The sequence below is a fragment of the Zalophus californianus genome, chromosome 3, assembly GCF_009762305.2.
Source record: "Zalophus californianus isolate mZalCal1 chromosome 3, mZalCal1.pri.v2, whole genome shotgun sequence".
Classification (NCBI taxonomy): Eukaryota; Metazoa; Chordata; class Mammalia; order Carnivora; family Otariidae; genus Zalophus; species Zalophus californianus.
The window spans coordinates 53,467,897-53,490,009 of record NC_045597.1 but is presented as its reverse complement, the minus strand read 5'-3'; the positions used below and the strand labels follow the sequence as shown (position 1 = coordinate 53,490,009).

Sequence of the window (22,113 nt, the reverse complement as noted above, 5' to 3'; positions counted from 1 at the left end):
AGCAACAGGCCCCTCCCCCAGAAGATCAACACAAACAGCCAGCAAGCCAAGACCAAGTTGATCGATCAAGGAGAATAGGAGAACTCCAGCGCTAGGGGAATACTGCACATAGATTCATGGCTTTTTTTTTTTTTTTTTTTACCATGATTCATTATTTCATCAAAGTTAATTTTTGTTGACTGTTTTTTTTTTTTTATTTTTCTTTTTCCCTTTTTCAACCAACATCTTATAAATCCCTTTTTAAAAAAAAAAAAAAACATTTTTTATTTTTCATTTTTAGAGTCATATTTTATCCCTTCATGGTAGTTACCCTTATTTTTGGCATATATATATAAGTTGTTCTCTCTTTAAAATTTTGAGGTACAGTTTCTTCTAACAGATCAAAATATACCCTAAATCACTAGTGTATGGCTTTGTTCTAGTCTCCTGCCTGATCACATTCTCTCCCTTTTTCCTTTTTTTTTTTTTCTTAAATCTTCTTTCTTTTTTCAAACAACTTATCTTACCAAGTCCTTTTATAAAATCTTTTATAATTTTCATCTTTACAGTCATCTTCCATCCCTTCATTGTATCAACCCTTATTTTGTACATATATATCTTTCTTCCTTTAAAATTTTAGGAGGCACTTTTTTCTAACAGACCAAAATACGCCCAAAATCTAGTGTGTGGAACTGATCTATGCACTAGCCTGATCATATTTGATCATATTCTGCCTTTTTTGTATTGTTTTGTTTTTGTTTTTATCTTTTTTTTTTCTTTTTTTTTTCTTTTTCTCTTTCTTTTTTCTTTCTTTCCCTTTCTTTTCCCCTGGTTTCAGGTCTTTTCTGATTTCTATACAGTATATTTGCTGGGGACATTGTAAACCTGTTAGCATTTTGTTCTCTCATTCATCTATTCTCCTCTGGACAAAATGACAAGATGAAAGAAATCACCTCAGCAAAAAGAACAAGAGGTAGTACCATCAGCCAGGGACCTACTCAATACGGACATTAGTACGATGTCGGACCTAGAGTTCAGAATCATGACTTTAAAGATACTAGCTGGGCTTGAAAAAAGCGTGGAAGTTATTAGAGAAACCCTTTCTGGAGAAATAAAAGAACTAAAATCTAACCATATCGAAATCAAAAAGGCTATTGATGAGGTGCAATCAAAAATGGGGGCACTAACTGCTAGGATAAATGAGGCAGAAGAGAGAATCAGCGATATAGAAGACCAAATGATGGAAAATAAAGAGGCTGAGAAAAAGAGAGAGAAACAACTACAGGATCACGAGGGCAGAATTCGAGAGATAAGTGATATGATAAGACGAAACAACATTAGAATAATTGGGATCCCAGAAGAAGAAGAGAGAGAGAGAGGGGCAGAAGGTATACTGGAGCAAATTATAGCAGAGAACTTCCCTAATGTGAGGAAGGAAACAGGCATTAAAATCCAGGAGGCACAGAGAACCCCTCTCAAAATGAATAATAATAGGTCAACACCCCGACATCTAATAGTAAAACTTACGAGTCACAGAGACAAAGAGAAAATCCTGAAAGCAGCTCGGGAGAAGAGATATGTAACCTACAATGGTAGAAACATTAGATTGGCAACAGACCTATCCACAGAGACCTGGCAGGCCAGAAAGGACTGGCAAGATATCTTCAGAGCACTAAACGAGAAAAATATGCAGCCAAGAATACTATATCCAGCTAGGCTATCATTGAAAATAGAAGGAGAGATAAAAAGCTTCCAGAACAAACAAAAACTAAAGGAATTTGCAAACACGAAACCAGCCCTCCAAGAAATATTGAGAGGGGTCCTCTAAGCAAAGAGAGAACCTAAAAGCAGCAAAGAGCAGAAACGAACACAGACAACAGACAGTTAACAGTCACCTTACAGGTAATACAATGGCACTAAATTCATACCTTTCAATAGTTACCCTGAATGTAAATGGGCTAAATGCCCCAATCAAAAGACACAGGCTCTCAGATAGGATTAAAAAACAAGACCCATCAATATGCTGTCTGCAAGAGACTCATTTTAGACACAAAGACACCCCCAGATTGAAAGTGAGGGGGTGGAAAACCATTTACCATGCTAATGGACACCAAAAGAAAGCTGGGGTGGCAATCCTTATATCAGACAAACTAGATTTTAAAACAAAGACTGTAATAAGAGATGAGGAAGGACACTATATCCTGCTTAAAGGGTCTATCCAACAAGAAGATCTAACAATTGTAAATATCTATGCCCCGAACATGGGAGCAGCCAATTATATAAGGCAATTAATAACAAAAGCAAAGAAACACATTGACAACAATACAATAATAGTGGGGGACTTTAACACCCCCCTGACTGAAATGGACAGATCATCTAAGCAAAAGATCAACAAGGAAATAAAGACTTTAAATGACACACTGGACCAAATGGACTTCACAGACATATTCAGAACATTCCATCCCAAAGCAACGGAATACACATTCTTCTCTAGTGCCCATGGAACATTCTCCAGAATTGATCACATCCTAGGTCACAAATCAGGTCTCAATCGGTACCAAAAGATTGGGATCATTCCCTGCATATTTTCAGACCACAATGCTTTGAAACTAGAACTCAACCACAAGAGGAAAGTTGGAAAGAACTCAAATACATGGAGGCTAAAGAGCATCCTACTAAAGAATGAATGGGTCAACCAAGAAATTAAAGAAGAATTAAAAAAATTCATGGAAACCAATGAAAATGAAAACACAACTGTTCAAAATCTTTGGGATACAGCAAAGGCAGGCCTGAGAGGAAAGTATATAGCAATACAAGCCTTTCTCAAGAAACAAGAAAGGTCTCAAATACACAACCTAACCCTACACCTAAAGGAGCCGGAGAAAGAACAGCAAATAAAGCCTAAACCCAGCAGGAGAAGAGAAATCATAAAGATCAGAGCAGAAATCAATGAACTAGAAACCAAAAGAACAGTAGAACAGATCAACGAAACTAGGAGCTGGTTCTTTGAAAGAATTAACAAGATTGATAAACCCCTGGCCAGACTGATCAAAAAGAAAAGAGAAATGACCCAAATCAACAAAATCATGAATGAAAGAGGAGAGATCACAACCAAGACCAAAGAAATACAAACAATTATAAGAACATATTATGAGCAACTCTATGCCAGCAAATTAGATAACCTGGAAGAAATGGGTGCATTCCTAGAGATGTATCAACTACCAAAATTGAACCAGGAAGAAATAGAAAACCTGAACAGACCTATAACCACTAAGGAAATTGAAACAGTCATCAAAAATCTCCCAAGAAACAAAAGCCCAGGGCCAGATGGCTTCCCAGGGGAATTCTATCAGACATTTCAAGAAGAATTAATACCTATTCTCCTGAAACTGTTCCAAAAAATAGAAATGGAAGGGAAACTTCCAAACTCATTTTATGAGGCCAGCATTACCTTGATCCCAAAACCAGACAAAGACCCCATCAAAAAAGAGAATTACAGACCAATATCCTTGATGAACATGGATGCAAAAATTCTCACCAAAATACTAGCCAATAGGATCCAACAGTACATTAAAAGGATTATTCACCACGACCAAGTGGGATTTATCCCTGGGCTGCAAGGCTGGTTCAACATCCACAAATCAATCAACGTGATACAATACATTAACAAAAGAAAGAGCAAGAATCATATGATCCTGTCAATAGATGCAGAAAAAGCATTTGACAAAGTACAGCATCCTTTCTTGATCAAAACTCTTCAGAGTATAGGGATAGAGGGTACATACCTCAATATCATAAAAGCCATCTATGAAAAACCTACAGCGAATATCATTCTCAATGGGGAAAGGCTGAGAGCTTTTCCCCTAAGGTCAGGAACGTGGCAGGGATGTCCAATATCACCACTGCTATTCAACATAGTATTAGAAGTCCTAGCCACAGCAACCAGAAAACAAAAAGAAATCAAAGGCATCCAAATCGGCAAAGAGGAAGTCAAACTCTCACTCTTTGCAGATGATATGATACTGTATGTGGAAAACCCAAAAGACTCCACCCCAAAACTGCTAGAACTCATACAGGAATTCAGTAAAGTGGCAGGATATAAAATCAATGCACAGAACTCAGTGGCATTCCTATACACCAACAACAGGACAGAAGAGAGACAAATCAAGGAGTCGATCCCATTTACAATTGCACCCAAAACCATTAGATACCTAGGAATAAATCTAACCAAAGAGGCAAAGGATCTGTACTCAGAAAACTATAAAATACTCATGAAAGAAATTGAAGAAGACACAAAGAAATGGAAAAACGTTCCATGCTCATGGATTGGGAGAATCAACATTGTGAAGATGTCAATGCTACCTAGAGCAATCTACACATTCAATGCAATCCCCATCAAAATACCATCCACTTTTTTCAAAGAAATGGAACAAATAATCCTAAAATTTGTATGGAACCAGAAGAGACCCAGAATAGCCAGAGGAATACTGAAAAAGAAAAGCAAAGCTGGCGGCATCACAATTCCGGACTTCCAGCTCTATTACAAAGCTGTCATCATCAAGACAGTACGGTACTGGCACAAGAACAGACACATCGATCAATGGAACAGAATCGAGAGCCCAGAAATGGACCCTCAACTCTATGGTCAACTTATTTTTGACAAAGCAGGAAAGAATGTCCAATGGAAAAGAGACAGTCTCTTCAACAAATGGTGTTGGGAAAATTGGACAGCCACATGCAGAAGAATGAAACTGGACCATTTCCTTACACCACACACAAAAATAGACTCCAAATGGTTGAAAGACCTAAACGTGAGACAGGAGTCCATCAAAATCCTAAAGGAGAACACAGGTAGCAACCTTTTCGACCTTAGCCGCAGCAACTTCTTCCTAGAAACATCGCCCAAGGCAGGGGAAGCCAGGCCAAAATGAACTATTGGGATTCCATCAAGATAAAAAGCTTTTGCACAGCAAAAGAAACAGTCCACAAAACCAAAAGACAACCGACAGAATGGGAGAAAATATTTGCAAATGACATATCAGATAAAGGGCTAGTATCCAAAATCTATAAACAACTTATCAAACTCAACACCCAAAGAACAAATAATCCAATCAAGAAATGGGCAGAAGACATGAACAGACATTTCTCCAAAGAAGACATCCAAATGGCCACCAGGCACATGAAAAAGTGCTCAACATCGCTCGGCATCAGGGAAATCCAAATCAAAACCTCAATGAGATACCACCTCACACCCGTCAGAATGGCTAAAATTAACAAGTCAGGGAACGACAGATGTTGGCGGGGATGTGGAGAAAGGGGAACCCTCCTACACTGTTGGTGGGAATGCAAGCTGGTGCAACCCCTCTGGAAAACAGTATGGAGGTTCCTCAAACAGTTGAAATTAGAGCTACCGTTCGATCCAGCAATTGCACTACTGGGTATTTACCACAAAGATACAAATGTAGGGACCCGAAGGGGTACGTGTACCGCAATGTTTATAGCAGCAATGTCCACCATAACCAAACTGTGGAAAGAGCCAAGATGCCCATCGACAGATGAATGGATAAAGAAGAGGTGGTATATATACACAATGGAATATTATGCAGCCATCAAAAGGAATGAGATCTTGCCATTTGCAACGACGTGGATGGAACTGGAGGGTGTTATGCTGAGTGAAATAAGTCAATCAGAGAAAGACATGTATCACATGACCTCACTGATATGAGGAATTCTTAATCTCAGGAAAGAAACTGAGTGTTACTGGAGTGGTTGGGGGTGGGAGGGATGGGGTGGCTGGGTGATAGACATTGGGGAGGGTATGTGCTACGGTGAGCGCTGTGAATTGTGCAAGACTGTTGAATCATAGTTCTGTACTTCTGAAACAAATAACGCAACATATTTTAAGAAAAAAGAAAAAGAAGTAGATAACAGGAGAGGAAGAAAAGGGGAGTATGTCAGAGGGGGAGACGAACCATGAGAGGTGATGGACTCTGAAAAACAAACTGAGGGTTCTAGAGGGGAGGGGGGTAGGGGGATGGGTTAGCCTGGTGATGGGTATTGAGGAGGGCACGTTCTGCATGGAGCACTGGGTGTTATGAACAAACAATGAATCATGGAACACTGCACCAAAAACTAATGATGTAATATATGGTGATTAACATAACAATAAAAAAATTAAAAAAAAAAGGAAGTAATACTGCTAAATTTGAGAAATTCCCCATTCCAAATAACTAGGAGGGCTGATTCTTTGGTGATCCAAGGTACTTCTGATAATGTCGACTTTCAAAACACTGATATAAAGAAGATGATATTTGAAAAGAAGGACCCAAGCAGAATCTAAACTAACTACGGGTTTATCTAATGGACTGGGGACTAGTCACACTTGTATTTTTGTAGACAAAAATTGAGAAATAATTTAGCAATTATTGGCAAAATTCCCAATTGGTGGTCATCCACCAAGGTACTTTTTCTAGTAGGACTTGTGAATATCAGCAGCTAATATGTATAGGGCAACTACTATGTGCTGTATTGTAGGTAATCTACTCTGTTATATAGGCTTTAAAGATAGGCTCCTGTCCTAACTCTAAGTAGCTAGATTACCTGTGAGCTGCTTAATAGAATAGAAAAAGCCAAAAACCATATTTTTTATTATAACTTAGGAATATATATATATATAACCTAGAAATTAACCTAGGTTAATTCCAAATTTGGTAGAATTAAAACCAAGCATATCTGGACTCAAAGTCCTAGCTCCCTTCCCCAACTGTGACCTCGGACAGAGTACGAAACCTCTTTTTTTTTTTTTTTTAAATAGGGATGACAGTATCTCTCCCATAGGCCATTTGTAAGGATTAAATAAAATATTTCACATAAATGGCATACAAGTGCCTGAATTTTATGGAAATGGAACTATGTACAGAGGTCCTTGCTGAGTGCATCAGACAACTTCTGTTTTGTAGTCACTATTATGTAGAGACTATTATGGTCCCACCCAGAACTGGCAATTGGCCTCCACTTTCAGGTGGGTTGTTATCTGACTGCCTCCTCTTCTCTCTTCCCATTGTTGTACCTCATTTTTAGAATTTAAGATCATTCTCATATTGGGGTGAGCGTATGTGACACCCTAAAGTATGTTGCATCCTCTGGTTTTCTCATTTCACGGCAATTATCCTGCCTCTATCCTAAGCAGCTCTTTCTTGCTTTAAGTCTCCGAGGGGAGGAGTGGGAAGGAGTTTCTCAATGCTTTACTTTGCCTCTTAGCAAGTGAGGTACTTGGTTGTCTTCTGCTACCCAGGTCAGAAAAATGGGAGATGGAACGGGTTGGGTAGACGTGCCAATGAGTGACGTTATCTTTCTTAAGTTAAAATAGATGTTGCCCTCATTTGAGTCATAGAATCCATAGCCTGCTTTTCCCTGCGGTTCTTCTAAAACTGGTATGGGGCTGAGGGAGCTGGTGGGAAGCTAAGGAGAAGCAGTCTTAGAGAGAGAGATGGCAGAAGAGAGGCAGTAGATCAAGGGTGTTAATATATTATTGCCTTTCCGTTCATTGGTATAGGATGGATGGAAGTATTTCTAGGCCAGCCAGAGGAGTTGAAGGAGACAAGGGGATGCCATGGGGACAGCAGTAGGCTAGAGAGACAATAAAGACAAATGTATTTATCCTGTGTCATTCTAGCTTCACTGGAAAAGTAAAGAGCTGCTTACCAATGAAGGGTCTTAGGTATAAGGACTAGGAGTTTGAACAAGCCCATTTACTGGAGTCTTTTAAGCATGGTAAGGTGAAGGATGAGAGATTCTTAGAGTCTAAAGGACATGGGAGGTTATGTCACCCACGTGCCTTTCTTTCATAGTCTCCAGCTTCTTGAGTTGTGTTTTACTAAATACTAGAGATCAAGCACCCTTTTCTCTGAAAGAAAAAAAAAAAAGAGTTTTACCCTCAACCACCTCCTATACCATCAGGGGAGATTAATTCAATTACACACACATTTCACTCTTGCTCTTTCTTCTACTTATCATGAAAGTCCCAGTTAACCAGGAAAAAGGAGTTGACTAAAAATGAGAAGTATCTCAAATTGATTTTTAAAGCCTATTGAGGAACATAAGATATATGTGAGTTTTTTTAAAGATTATTTTGTTTTGAATTACTTTTGAAATTAAAAGACAAATAGCTCATGAAATGAATGATCATTATATAGCTAGAAATATGAAAGGGACTTCTTGGAAAACATGGATCCTCGGCATAACAAGCCTCTATCATACCTTCTTATAATTGGTTTATGGTTCAAAAATTGTCTAGGGGAGCTGTTAGAATTCTAATAGCACAAAGATTTCACCAGCCTATTTCACATTCTCCAATGCCCCCTCCCCCCACCAAAAGAATTAGATTCTCCTGAAGCTGTCAAACCAAGTAACACAAAATAGAAACACAAGTAAGAAATTCTTTCAAACTAGTCAATACCTCACGTCCTTGCTAGTTTCAGCATGCTGTGATATGTGGTTCAAATAGCAGACCAGGAATGGTGTTTTGTTTTTTTTTGTTGTTGTTTGTTTGTTTGTTTGTTTTGTGCAGAAGAGCATCCATGGACTTGAGCAGACTGTAAATCCAAGCTGCTGGAGAAAAAGCTCATGATAGCATCCTGGGGCACCACCATGAGAATCTTAATGTGCTCTTTCTTAACACCTTATTCCTGACTTCGTTCATTTGCTTCTGATTATTTTTAGTGTTGTCAATTATTTAGCTAACAGGCAGAAAACTAGGCTTTTATTGACATCCAAAGGGACTCTCCTGAGTGTAATAATGAAGGCAGTTTATTGAATGCCTGTGAGGTTGCTTTCTAATTGTACGCATTAATCTGCCCATGCAAGCTGGCTGGAAATACACAAGCAGATTGCGTGTGCAGATGGAGCACACAGGATGGCTTTTATGAAAAGACCTCTGGAATGTACTTCTGCAGTACTGTCTTTTCCTTAAAAATCGAATGACTGTGACTATTTCAATTGGCAGCTGAGAGCAGACCAGATTAATGGTGCATTAAGTCTGCTACTCTGACTGGGGACAGATTCATTTCACAATTTAGAATTAGTTCTAGGATTCTTGAGCATGAAAGCAGAGGGTAGAAATAGGCCTCTAACCCTGGTGTAGTTTTCACCATTATTTTTACTCTCTGTACTTATAAAATGTGGCCTTTTCTATTAATGGTCTTTTCTATTAATATTACTGGTGGATTTGAGCATTTGAAGTAATAGTTAATGAACCTTTGGCTGTGCCTTTAAAAAAAAATCAAAGGGAGGATGTTGGGATTTAGGTGATTTAAAACACTTGAGTAAAATCTCAGCATTTAGAATTTTGAATGGTAGCTTATTTTGAGGGTTGTAGTCATCTTTCTAATAATGTCTTTTGGATAGATGGAGAGATAGGTTTGAATTTTGAGCCTATTTAATCGGTGGCGGGGGGGGGGGCGGCTCACGTAGGATGGGAGTAAACAGATGCGTTTCTTCCTACCAAGATCTAAATTTTGCCTAGAGTAGGTGAAAGAAGAATTGAGGAAGTATGTGTGCTTCCTCTGATTTTCATCGTATATGAATGCCATCCTCTTCCAGGTCTGACATTGAGTTAGTTCCGCAGTTAAACTTACTGTAGGGTCTGTGGGCTTTTGTGACCTCTCTGGGCTGTACTCTATTCCTAGATACTGTTTCTAATATTTCTAGGGGAGAAGGGGCTCAATTCTTGAAACCCCAGTTGAAAAAGCTCTTGCAACCATGTTCATTCCAAAACAGGACCTTCCTGTTCCTAAAGTGCCAAGCACCACCTTGAGCTCGGCCTTTCGGTTGCAAGGTTGGGAAGTTTACTTCGTTTCCACCATCAGAACCATGCATCTCTTTTCCATTTAAATAATAGTATGATTAGTTCCTCGGGGGCACATTTTCATCTATTTTAGTTTCCTAGAGTGGAGGACCCAGGCAGGTCTGCTGAATATGCACACTTAGGCCCAAGTTTGCCTTCTAATACGCTCACAAAACTTCTAATGCCCTTCATGGGAGCTTCCAAAAGACACTTAAGGGCTAAATCGATCCCTTATCCATACAGTAGGATTAAATCCAACTTCACATTTTATAATCCAAGTAAGGTGAATCCAAAGTCATCCTATACATAACTTTCTGTCTTATGCTAATGAAGTGGACTTATAGATAGAAAAATCCCCTATTTTGTTCAGAATAAGACTGAATATTTTATGGGAAATCTGATCTGGGAGAATCCCTGCCTAGTGAATGTTAAATTGTGCTGATGGTTAAGACCGTATCAAAATCTCTACCCACTATTGATTCTTTCTGCAGATGTCCTGGTGCACGTTAACTCATTTTCATTCCCGCTGCTACCACCTTCATGTAGGTATTTATCACATGCCACCTGCATTATGGCTTCTGTCTCCTTGTTGTCCCCTGGACTGCTGGGATGGCTTCATTACCATCTTTGCGCACTGTCTTTTTCTTTTGGTTGCCTCACGTGTTTTGTCGATTTCATTTTCTAAAGCACAACTTTAGTCATGTCTCTACCCTCTTCTAAAACCCTCAATTATTTCCCATTTCTTATCAGATGAATTCCAAACTCCTTAACCATACCGTGGGGGAACTGTGGCCACCTTGGTAAGAAGATATCAGACCATGCTAGGATTTGGGTCTGTGTCAGGTGATTGGAGGAGGCTTTGAGGAAGCAGGGCTTTGTTCTGGGTTGAATGGAGGCAGGAGTGATTGTGATTAGGTATCTTAATCTTTTTTTTTTTTAAGACTTTTTGCATTTATTTGATAGAGAGAGGGAGCACAAGCAGGGGGAGCAGGAGAAGGAGAGGGAGAAGCAGGCTTCCCGCTGAGCAAGGAGCTCGATGCAGGACTCGATCCCAGGACCCTGGGATCATGACCTGAACCGAAGGCAGATGCTTAACCATCTGAGCCACCCAGGAGCCCCTAGGTATCTTAATCTTATCTAAAAGGAGGGAAGACCTGACTGATTAATTGTAATGGTAATGTAATTAATAAAGAAGTGGCAGTCACACATATTAGCTAGGAATTGGGGGTATTTGGTCACTTTGGTTTAGACGAGGTTCTTGTATCTTTGCTCAGACATGTTAACGAGTGGTCTTCTGTTTGTCAGGATCCATCACAGTCAGAGAGTGACCTCTTTTGACGTTGATACTGTGTGAAATTGCTTCCAACAGGAGAACACCAAGGCCTAGCTCTGAGTGCCAGGCCAGCTCCTGGATGTCAGGGGCAGCGTCTAGCCTTCTCGATATGTAATTAATAACTGGTAAAAGATAAAAGTTGACTAGTGTCTTATTTATAAACTAGTTTCACTTAATTATCTTATCGTTGGAAGCTGGTCCGGTCAAGTGTTCTCTTCTTGTGCGGGCAGATCTGGGATCAGACTACTTGGGCTCAAACTATAATCCGTCTGCTCACTAGCTGAGCATTATTTAACTCCTTGAGCCTCTGTTTCCTCGTGGAGAGCATGGGGTGGGACTAGTAAAAGTTGCTAATTCAAAAGAAGATTAATCAATATAATCCATGTAAGACATCTAGTATCGTGTTTGGAGGGAGAAACTAAACAAAGTTCAAAGTAACTGCAAATGAGGACAGCACAAGGAGAGGTATGAGAGGGACTAGCTGATTCTGGCCTTTGTTCCCAAGAATAGACCCTAAGAATGTCTTTTTGACACATAAGATTTACTAAGGCTGTGGGGCCCAGAAAGTGGTTCTGGTAAATATACGGTACCTGGGGTCATATGTGGCCCACCCCCATCTTGGAGACAAGCTACCTGCAGAGCCAACTTTGTCACTTCTGTGTGAGTTCTAAGATCCTTACTGAAAAAAATTACCACAAAATGAACAAATAATCCAAGAAAAAGGAAGAGAGAGGATATCAGAATAATTGTGAACAAAGAAGATAGTGACATTTATAGTCAAGTATATGATGGATTTTATCTTTTTTTAATTAAGAATCAGCATGATCAAATTAGTATCAAGAGGATTTTAGTGCTAGAAAAGGCACAAGAAAGAGAGGGAGATAGGAAGTAACATAAGCATTTTTTTCTTTGCATGAGGAAAGGCTTGTGAATTCTACATATTGATAGAAGACTAAGTGATACGTGTTTTATGTGTTCCGTTATATGTACAAATATAACAGGATTATAAGATACACAACAGGATATATAGGCCATATAACATAAAAACTTTAGGAGAAAAAAATACAGCAGTGAAATACAATGAATATAATGAAAATTTGATCATTACAACAGAAGGCAGAAAGGAGGGTGGAAGTTTTATAAACAAGTCAGCAGTGGGGCGCCTGGGTGGCTCAGTCATTCAGCATCTGCCTTTGGCTCAGGTCATGATCTCGGTGTCCTGGGATCGAGCCCCACATCAGGTTCCCTGCTCTGTGGGAAGCCTGCTTCTCCTGCTCCCCCTGCTTGTGTTCCCTCTCTGGCTGTCTCTCTCTCTCTTAAATAAATAAAATCTTAAAAAAAAAAAATGCAGGGAGCAGCGCCAGATAGCTACTGACAAACACATCAGCTAGCGGTTCTGAGAGGCAGAGGCACTTTCTTCACCTTTTGGTACGCCTGGGTGGCTCAGTCGGTTAAGCGTCTGCCTTTGGCTCAGGTCATGATCTCAGGGTCCTGGGATCAAGCCCCCTGTCAGGCTCTCTGCCCAGTGGGGAGCCTGCTTCTCCCTCTGCCTGCTTATGCTCTCTCTCTCTCTGTCAAATAAATTAAATCTTAAGTCAGCAATCACAGAAAAGGTATATAGGCCAAATCTCCTTATTAAAAGAAATGCTCTTGGATCACATAAAAAGATGAAACTCTAGCTATACGCTACTACAAGAGATGCCGCAAAACAAAAGAGTTGAAAGTAAAGGCATGGAAAATATAACCATAAATGCTAACAAAAGAAGGCAGATTAATTAATATCACTATTAGTAGGAGACAGAATTGAATTCAAGGTGAAAATCATTCAACAGGATAAAGGTCTTTTCTGGAGATAAAATATGTAACCCAAAAGATAATGTGAATTATGAATCTTTATCAATTTGAAATCTATACAGCAAACTGCTTAAGTCTGTAATATAGATAATGGGCTTGTCAAATTTTCCTTTTAATTTAGCTAATTTTCCATTGAAATGAACACATCAAATGAACCTAAAAATAAATATAAGGAATAGAAGATTTGAATAACAATGGCTTAGTATGATTATATAGACAGTTATAAAGTGTTGTACCTAGTTTATGAAAATACATATTCTTGGGGTGCCTGGATGGCTCAGTTGATTAAGTGTCCGACTCTTGATTTCAGCTCAGGTCTTGATCTCAGAGTCGTGAGTTCAAGCCCCATGTTAGGCTCCACATTGGGCATGGAGTCTACTTCAAAAAAAAATATATATATATATTCTTTACAAATATTGATGTAACTACAATTGGCCCTGACTAAGGTTTCAGAGTTTCTCAGAAAATCCCCCAAACACTCCCAAATCCTAGAAAGCCACCATTCCTAAGAAAAATCTAATAATGTTAGAAATTAAGTAATAAGAAGCTTTACCATCTATTCACTTAATTTTTTTTTTTTCTAATCACTTCTCTAAATGACTGTTATGGTACAAATTGAAGCCAAAACTCAAATTATAAATTATTTAGGGATAAAAGAATACAAATTTTAAAGTATTTCATGTTAAAATCTACAGAATGTGGCTACAAAATTATTTAGAAAATGTAGAGTTTTAAAAGCATTTGGTAAAAATGGAAATAAAAAACCAAAGCATTTTATTTAGTATTATAACCATAAAATAAATACAAAGATATGGAAGAGATGGGAGGATAATACAGAAAAAGTTTTTTTTAGTAAGGTAGAAAAGGTATTTATCATCTGTAAATTAACCCCAAAACTGGAGTCTTTAAAATTCTGATAAAATTTCAGACAAATTTTGAACTTGTCTGATTTGATTTGATTTGATTTGAAGATTTTATTTATTTATTTGACACAGAGAGAGAGAGATAGAGAGCACAAGCAGGGAGAGCGGCAGGCAGAGGGAGAGGGAGAAGCATGCTCCCCGCTGAGCAAGGAGCCCAATGTGGGGCTCAATCCCAGGACCCAGGAATCATGACCTGAGCCGAAGGCAGCCACTTAACTGACTGAGCCACCCAGGCACCCCAGAACTTGTCTGATTTTAAAAGAAAAAAAAACAAAACTGCAAGGACAAGAAAGGAAGTATAACCAAAATTCTGGAAGAGCAAAATACTATGTCTTACTTCTAATTGTTAAATGAGGAAATCTGGGTGAAAAAAAGTATTTCCAGGGAAAATATATACAGTTAGACTTAATGCCTGAATAGAATAAAAACTATAAATGGAAGAGAAAATGTAGTTTGACTTTTACCTACGAAAGACCCTAGGCCCAGCTGGGTCTTTTCCAATGAGTTTTACTAAACCTTCAAGGAAGGTATTAGATTTTGTTTGAAATTCTAGGAAGAAAGCCAGCTTCCCCAGTGAAGTCTGGAACAGGATGACAAGAGTGCTTGTTATTACTGACCTGCAACTAGAGACTGTTTCTATTTCTAACAAAGAAATAAAGAGCCTCAATATTGGCTCAAAAAGGGGTAAGTGTCTCTGATTGTCCGTCTAAAACATCCCAAAGGGATCAACTAAAAAATCATTAGAACTGGTACAAATAGTTCAACTAACATGAATGGATCTAAAGCCAAGATGCAAACATTTGTCTTTCTTATATACCATCAAAAGCCCATTATAAAATATAATTGAAAGAAAAATCCCATATAAAATAATCATCCACAATGTAAATCAGGTGGCTATAAGTCTAATAAATAGACCCTACATAAATGAAATACCTAAAAGAAGATGAACATAAATATACATCATTTACTATAAGAGGAAAAAATCAATATTATAAAGATATTTCTCCTGAACAGGCCTTTTGTGGAATTTGATAAACCAAGTTTAAAGAGAAAATACTAAAAAAGTAGATAAACTTAAAAATGAAAAATTGAAGGGACTTGGGAGAGGCTTAATGTACCAGGTATCATATATGTAATATAAAAGTATGGCAGTAATAAAGTGTTATTGGCATTGTAGTAAATAAATCTATTCAACGAAAGAGAATTTACAAGTAGGCCTGTGAGTATATGGGCATTTAGTATTTAGGACCTCAGCTATTGATAAAAGTATCCTTTCAAATCGGTATCAAAAAGACAATTTGACAAACTGTATTGAACCCACAAAATTAGAATGTAATGAAGAATGTTTTTAGAAATTATAAGTCATGCGCATAACTCAGAAGCTATAAGGAAAAGTACAGACTACAGAAAAAATTTATGATAGGAGACACGGTGAACAACATTACAAGTGAGTCTAGGAGAAAATATCTGCCTCAAGAGTAATGGACAAAGGATTAATTTCACAAAGAACTCTACAAAGTAATAAGAAAAAGACAACTCTAGAAAAATTGGCAAAGCACTCTACCAGGTTACTAGGTTCTAGGGATGTATTATGAATAAAACAAATATAGCCCCATAACCAAATGTGGAAATTCAGATAATAAACAAGCTAACCAAGAAATATATAGGATAACAGACTATAATTCCTGTGGGAGAACATAGTGGTGAAGATAGCGATCTCTACCAGTGATCAAGAATTCTGGGACTGGGAGGGAGAATCTCCTTAGCATGATCAGGAAGACCTGAATCTCTGAGAAAATGATATTTGAACTGAAGATGAAAGCATGAGAAAGAATGAGCTCTGCTGAGAACTAGGGGAGAAGGTCCTAGGCTGAGGGATCAGCACATAGTGTATTCAATAACCTGCAAGGAAGCTGGTATATTGGGGTTGAAGTGGGGAATGAGAGATCTTGAATTTGCCAAGATAGGCAGGAGCCAGACAGATCATGCAGGCCACGGCACAGAATCTGGATTTTATTTTTAACTAGAGGGGACAAGCCGTCAGAAGCTTGTTTATTCCTTTTAAGAAGTGATTACCGTTTGCTGTGTCAAGAATAGATTCGAGGAGGCAAGAATGGAAATGGAGAAGCTAGAGACAACATTACTGCCGGAGTCCGGGTAGGAGTTGGTGTTGGCTCAGTTTAGAGTGATGTCAGTGTTCGTGAATTTCAAGTGAAGACAATTGACCCCACCACTCTTCCATCCTCCTCCATGTCTACCATCCCCAAACACCTGATATGTTATTTTTCCCCAAGTTTAATTCACTTGCTCTGGTACACATGCAGATGGTTGACTTTATCTGAGAAAGAGGAGGGAGAGAATTAAAGGCATTTGTAAAGGAAAGATTGTAAAAATGGACTGTGGACTCTAAGCTGCCCAATAAGTAAAGATGGATGGGAACTGATGGTGAGAAAGGAGGAAACAAGGGTTTGGAAATCTCAAAGAGGCTAGAACATTATTGTAGTGAGGATGTTTGTGCAAAGAACATGGAATGACAGAAAGTTCTGTCCAAGAGTGAGATCTGTCATTTCATATGTTGGAGGGAGGATATTTGTTAATGATGATAAAATCTAGGGTAGGACTCGAGGAGTGTTGCTGAGGCAGAATGAAGAGCTACTGGAGAGGGGGAAATAAAACAAACAAACAAACAAAACAAAACCAAAAAACAAAACAAAACAAAAAGCCCCAAAACCCTCCAGCCTAGGGGCTGGAAGGCAGGGAGGAGATCAAGGACTTCCATGTCACTGACACTAGCTGAGATAGGAGGAAGGCTAGTCGTAATGAATTGAGAGCTGGTTGACCAGACGGTTTGGAGTGTGGCAGGAGCAAAGAGGGTAAGAACTTAGGGTATACTGATGTCAGGAGCACTACAGGAACAGACATTCTTTTTTGCAAGTGATGAGGGGGAGAAGTAATGGTCTGCAGTAGCCCGGGGAGCAAAGAAGATGCCTGTGTCACCACTAGGCACTGAGGACAATGTAGTATGAGAAATAAAATGCCTCCATTTAGGGAACTTGGAGGAAAGCACTGTCTTTAAGATATAGTCTTGGTTTCAGGTAAGGAAGAGATCTGAGGGAGATTTTTTTTCTTTTGAAATAATTTTCAGTTTAGAGAAAGTCACAAAAATTGTACAGTGTTTTGCAGTAAGATCTTCTCCTACCTTCCCCTAATGTTACTATCTTATATAAACATGGTACAATTATCAAGCTAGGAAATTAACATTGATATAACACTACAAACTACAGGCTTTATCAGAATTTCACCAGTTTCTCTCCAATGTTCTTTTTCTGTTTTAGGATCTGATTCAGGATCACATAATATAATTAGTGGTCATGACTATTTCATTTCCTCCAGTCTGTGACAGTGCCTCATTTTTGCCTTATGTTTCATGACCTTGACACTTTCAGTCAGTACTGGTTAGTTACTTTGTAGAATGTACCTCAAATTTGGGTTTATCTGATGTTTTCTTATGATCAAACTGAGGTTTTAATTTTCAGAATACTAAGAAGTGATGCTGTGTCCTCAGAGCATCATATCAGAGGGTACATGATGTTGATGTCCTCATTATTGGTGATGTTAACACTCATTACTTGGTTGTGGTAATCTCCACTGTAAAGTTATTTTTTCCCGTTGTAATTGTGGGAGATACTTTAGGACTATTCTAATATCCTGTTACCCTCAAATTTTTCCCTACTGATTTAGCTCTGAGTGCTTACAAATGTATGAATGGTTTTTGTTCACACCCACTTACATGAAACTAACTCAGGCAAAACAGTATCTGTTCAGTTTATCTGATAACCCATATTGCTAAGCACAAAGCAGAGACTAAAGAAGTATCTGTTGCCTGCACAAATGCATGTGTGAATGTAAGAATGATTACTTGCTCACCTAACCTTCATGATGGGGAAGTTCAGGTTTGTGAAGTTATTGTGAAAGACAGGAAGAATGTATTGTTAGATAGTACTCATATAGAAGGGCTCCTAAGACACACTGAGGTTTTGTTTTCAAATGAGTGTTATAGCATGATTTAATCTTAAGTCAGAATCACATGGACCTAAGAGAATTATGCATATTAAATATCCATCTGTATGACTATAGGTTCTCAAGATCAACAGGGGTGCTTTTGAGAAACATAGATTCTCAGATCCTACTCCAGGTATGCTGAATTAGAAAGTCCAAGTCTTGAGTACAGTAATTTCCAAGAAGCACCATAGATGATTCTCATGGTTCCAGCCTCACACAGGTCTTCCTATTGGCATTTTGGAAATTACTGTTCAAAGGAACCTAGAATGGCATGTGTAAAGCTTTTCCCCAGTATGCCCCACAATGGTGTGTATGCTTTTTCTCTTTTGGAGAAACATTTCAAAATCACAGAAAATATGTATCAACCACTAAAGTCATACCTAAGATTTTGCTTACATGTGGTTCGTTTTTATAAAGAAATTCAGATGGCCTGGAGATGAATGAACCCTTTCACTCTTCCCCCCCCCCCCCCTTCCCTCTGTCATTCTCCTAGCAGTAACAGCTGTTCTGGTATGTAACACTTGTCAGTGCCCTTCAGCCAAAGACCACCAGGGATACACCTGTAGTTGAACATGCTGTGTTTATTACTTGTTGCAGGTAAAGAAAACACACCATAAGAAATGGAGGGATAGCTCAGTAAGGCTGCTAGGAATAACTGATGGGGATTTAGGTTTTGGTTGGGTAATTTTGGGAAGGGTCTAAAGAAGCAGGGGATTGCTCTGGATTATGCATTGTCAGCATGTGGGGACAATTCTATGTTTGGGTGTCTCAATAAATCTTACCCATAGGAAGGACAGCCTAGATGAGTATAAAGCTGTAATTGGTAAGGAAGTCACCATTCATTTAGCAAGATGGGGGATATTTGGTAATTTGTGAGATGTACTTGTGTGAAGTGGATGCTCTGTGGGATCATTTATGTCCATTAGTAGAACAACATGGCTTAGTCAGATTAGTTTGTAATAACATTGAGGTGTAGATGTGTCAGAACAGTTCCCAGATGTTTTGGGCTGCTTTCCTTTTTCTCATCATGTACATTTTCCCAATTTTATTACATATATATGAAACCACACAACCCCCTCTACTCATATATTCAGACTGTTGTTTGTGTCCTTCAGATATTTTGATCACTGTATCATACTTTCACAACTCCCCCCTCCCCCCACTGGATACTGTTTTTTGGAATTGAACCATATTGATTCTTGATGTAGATCTAGTTCATTTCCTTCTTCCTTTCCATTCTCATCTCCTCCACCCCTGTCCCACCCCCAGCTCCCTCTATCTTCCTTCTCTCCATCTCTGAGACTCTTACAAATGGTGCTGGATTAAATGACCCTGTTCAGGTGTCTTTAAATACCTATGCAAGATTTTCTCTAGAGTAGGCACCTAGACATGATACATATATTCATCTCTACCAAGTATTGTCAAATACTCTCTGAAGCGGTAACATCAATTTTCCCTTCCATTAGCAATTTATAAAGGGACCAGTTTTGCAAGACACCCTCCCTAGCATCTGGAAGGTTATCATACTTTTTTATACTCTGGGCCTAGGTAGCTTCTAGAACTGACAGGAAGACAAAGCTCAAGGATGAACAGATTCTTCCCCTTTCCCACCTTCCCCTTTCCCGACTAAGGTTCTGAAATACCTAAGCTGCCTAGCTGAATCCTTGAGAATCCTTTTTTTCTCTTCTTCCTCAACTCTTCTTGGCTACCTCTTGTAGTTTTGGAATTGATCACCTGAATTGAGAAATGATTCTCTTGTATATATTTCTTTGTGTTGTGTTATGAGGGTACACTAGGAGCTGTAATAGACTTTAAAATATATATAGAGAGAGATAGATTGAATAATATGGGGTTTTCTTCTTCCTCATTTAAGGCATGGGTGAACAAGTTTGAGTGGAGGCCCCCTCTACTCATATAGGCAGGCACCAAGCCAATATAGGCTTCCCTAACTTCAATATACAACATTCAAGTTTGTGCTGGGGGTTATCTTTATTCCAGCCAGCCAGAAGGAGAAAAACGTGTGGAGGAGCATGTGTGGGAAGTTTATAATTAGTTAGTCCTGGAAGGGGTATGCATCACTCCCTTTCATGTTTGGGGTCAAGACTCGACCCTGCGGCCAACCTCAACTGCAAGGGAGGCCAGGAGATATAGTCAAGTTGTGTAACTAGCAGAGGAGAACATGAATTTGGACATTTAGCAATTCTCTGCTGCAACTGGGTTATATTGAAATGAGGTATCCTGAAGACACCTTTTAGGATAAGCTATAGGAATCACCCTAAAAACAAGCAGGAAGGACCCTTGAAGATCTTAAGCTGGACAGGAGTGAACTAAATCTAAACCAAGTCTGAGTTATTGATAATCCTTTCATCAGTTCTGTGGAGAATAAAGGAAGGAGTCCTCTATTGACGCTTGGGTTAGAGTGATAAAGAAAAACAGGATCATCCCCTCAGTAGGTGGCAAAGTCACAGGATGACAAAGGGCAAGAAACTCCAAGGGGAAGGTGACTCAGTGCTGCAGTCTGGGCTTCTTAGTCTTGTTGGACTTCCCACTAGGAAATTCTCCTACTTTTGCCCTCAGGGAGGTTGTGTATTTTATTTTTATTAAATATGACCACAGGTGCCTACAAGGATCCCAATTCAGTTTAACCAGTATATGGAAATTAGAGTATATACCGAGGCACTGTACAAATAGTAGAGAAATACCAGTTAGTTTAGTAGCTTGGAACTTGGCTTGTTTGTGTACTTAATCTTGGGGAATAATCCGCATTCTGCACAGACCCATACTTGTATTCCTGTGACCGTCGTTATGATTTAATCCTGTGGCATAAGTGGGGCAGTGGTAATAGGCAGAAGGGCCATGGCTAGTGGTTGGCTCCGCAGTTAAGAAGCAACCGTCAGCACACAATGCAGGGCTGCCGGTCAATTTGGCCTGAAGTTCCTTCCTTGTTTTATCATGGTGTCTCTTTTTCACTGCTTTTCCTATGTCTGAACTCAGCTAAGGATATTCAGGAATCTCATCCCAACTTCTGGCAACTCTCTTCTTCTAACACTTTTGACTGATGACTTCATAAAGCCCCAGACAGTGGGGCAGCTTCCAGACTCTGTGACTTCATTAGTCTCCTTGTCTACTCTGGGCAAGATAAGCAATCCTAGACAAATGGAGAGGCTGTTTGTCTCAACTGCTGAAGCCTTATGTTTCTCAGGGTTATGTACATCGCTTAACTTTTTGCTCTTCCTTTCCTAACTCAAGCTTCTGACCTTGTTCAAATGCCATGTTCTATCTAAGTAATTATTTGAAGTGATGTGGGCATCTCTGTTTAATTTTGAATTCCTTGTTTTGGTTTTACCTCCGCTGGATACCATTTATTTTTACCAGACCAGTTGTGTTTCCTTTGATGCCCACATCCTAAGTGCTTGATGAATTGGATCCTAGCAGTAGGACTAAAATATTAGGGGGAAGAAGAGGGATAACTGAGGGAAGGAGGCAGGCAGAGAGCAGGCTGCAAGGGGCTGGTGTGATATAAATTAGGCCTCCATGAGGTATTTGGTTGTGAATGTGAAATAAAGAGGTAAAAATCCCACAAATTACAAGAGGAAAGGACAAAGGAATAGAGATCAATGGTGGGCAGCATGGGAAAGTCATTGAAGTAAGGGCTAGGAAACAATTCTAGTGTGCTTTGCTTGACATAGAGGAGAGGAGGGGTGATGGTTTGGGTGTTTTTTTCTTTTTAAAAAAATTTATTTTTTGAGAGAGAGAGAGAGAGAGAGGGCAGGGGGAGGGAGAAAGGGAGAGGGACAGAGAGAATCTCAAGCAGACTCCCCGCTGAGTGTAGAGCCCGTCTCAGGGATGGATCTCATGATCCTGAGATCATGACCTGAGCCAAAACCAAGAGTCAGATGCTTAACCGACTGAGCCACCCAGGCGCCCCCAGTGGTTTGAATTTTTAAGGGAAAATCAAAGAACTTCTTATTAGAACTGAGGATATTTCTAGGCCAATCTTTCTGAGCTAAAAAGAGATGTCAGAAATGCAGGCCAGACCAGCAGCACTTCTTAACTTCCATGGGAGGTACAAATCAAATGCAAAGGTGTGTGGGTCTGTCTGTCTGTGTGGAGAGAGA

At 39.2% G+C, this 22,113-nt stretch overlaps 1 protein-coding gene across 3 annotated transcripts in view; it reads left to right on the top strand.

Moving 5' to 3' along the window:
* EPSTI1 (epithelial stromal interaction 1) overlaps window positions 1–22,113 on the top strand; it is a 95,024-nt gene that overhangs the window by 35,203 nt on the left and 37,708 nt on the right. The window lies entirely within an intron of this gene.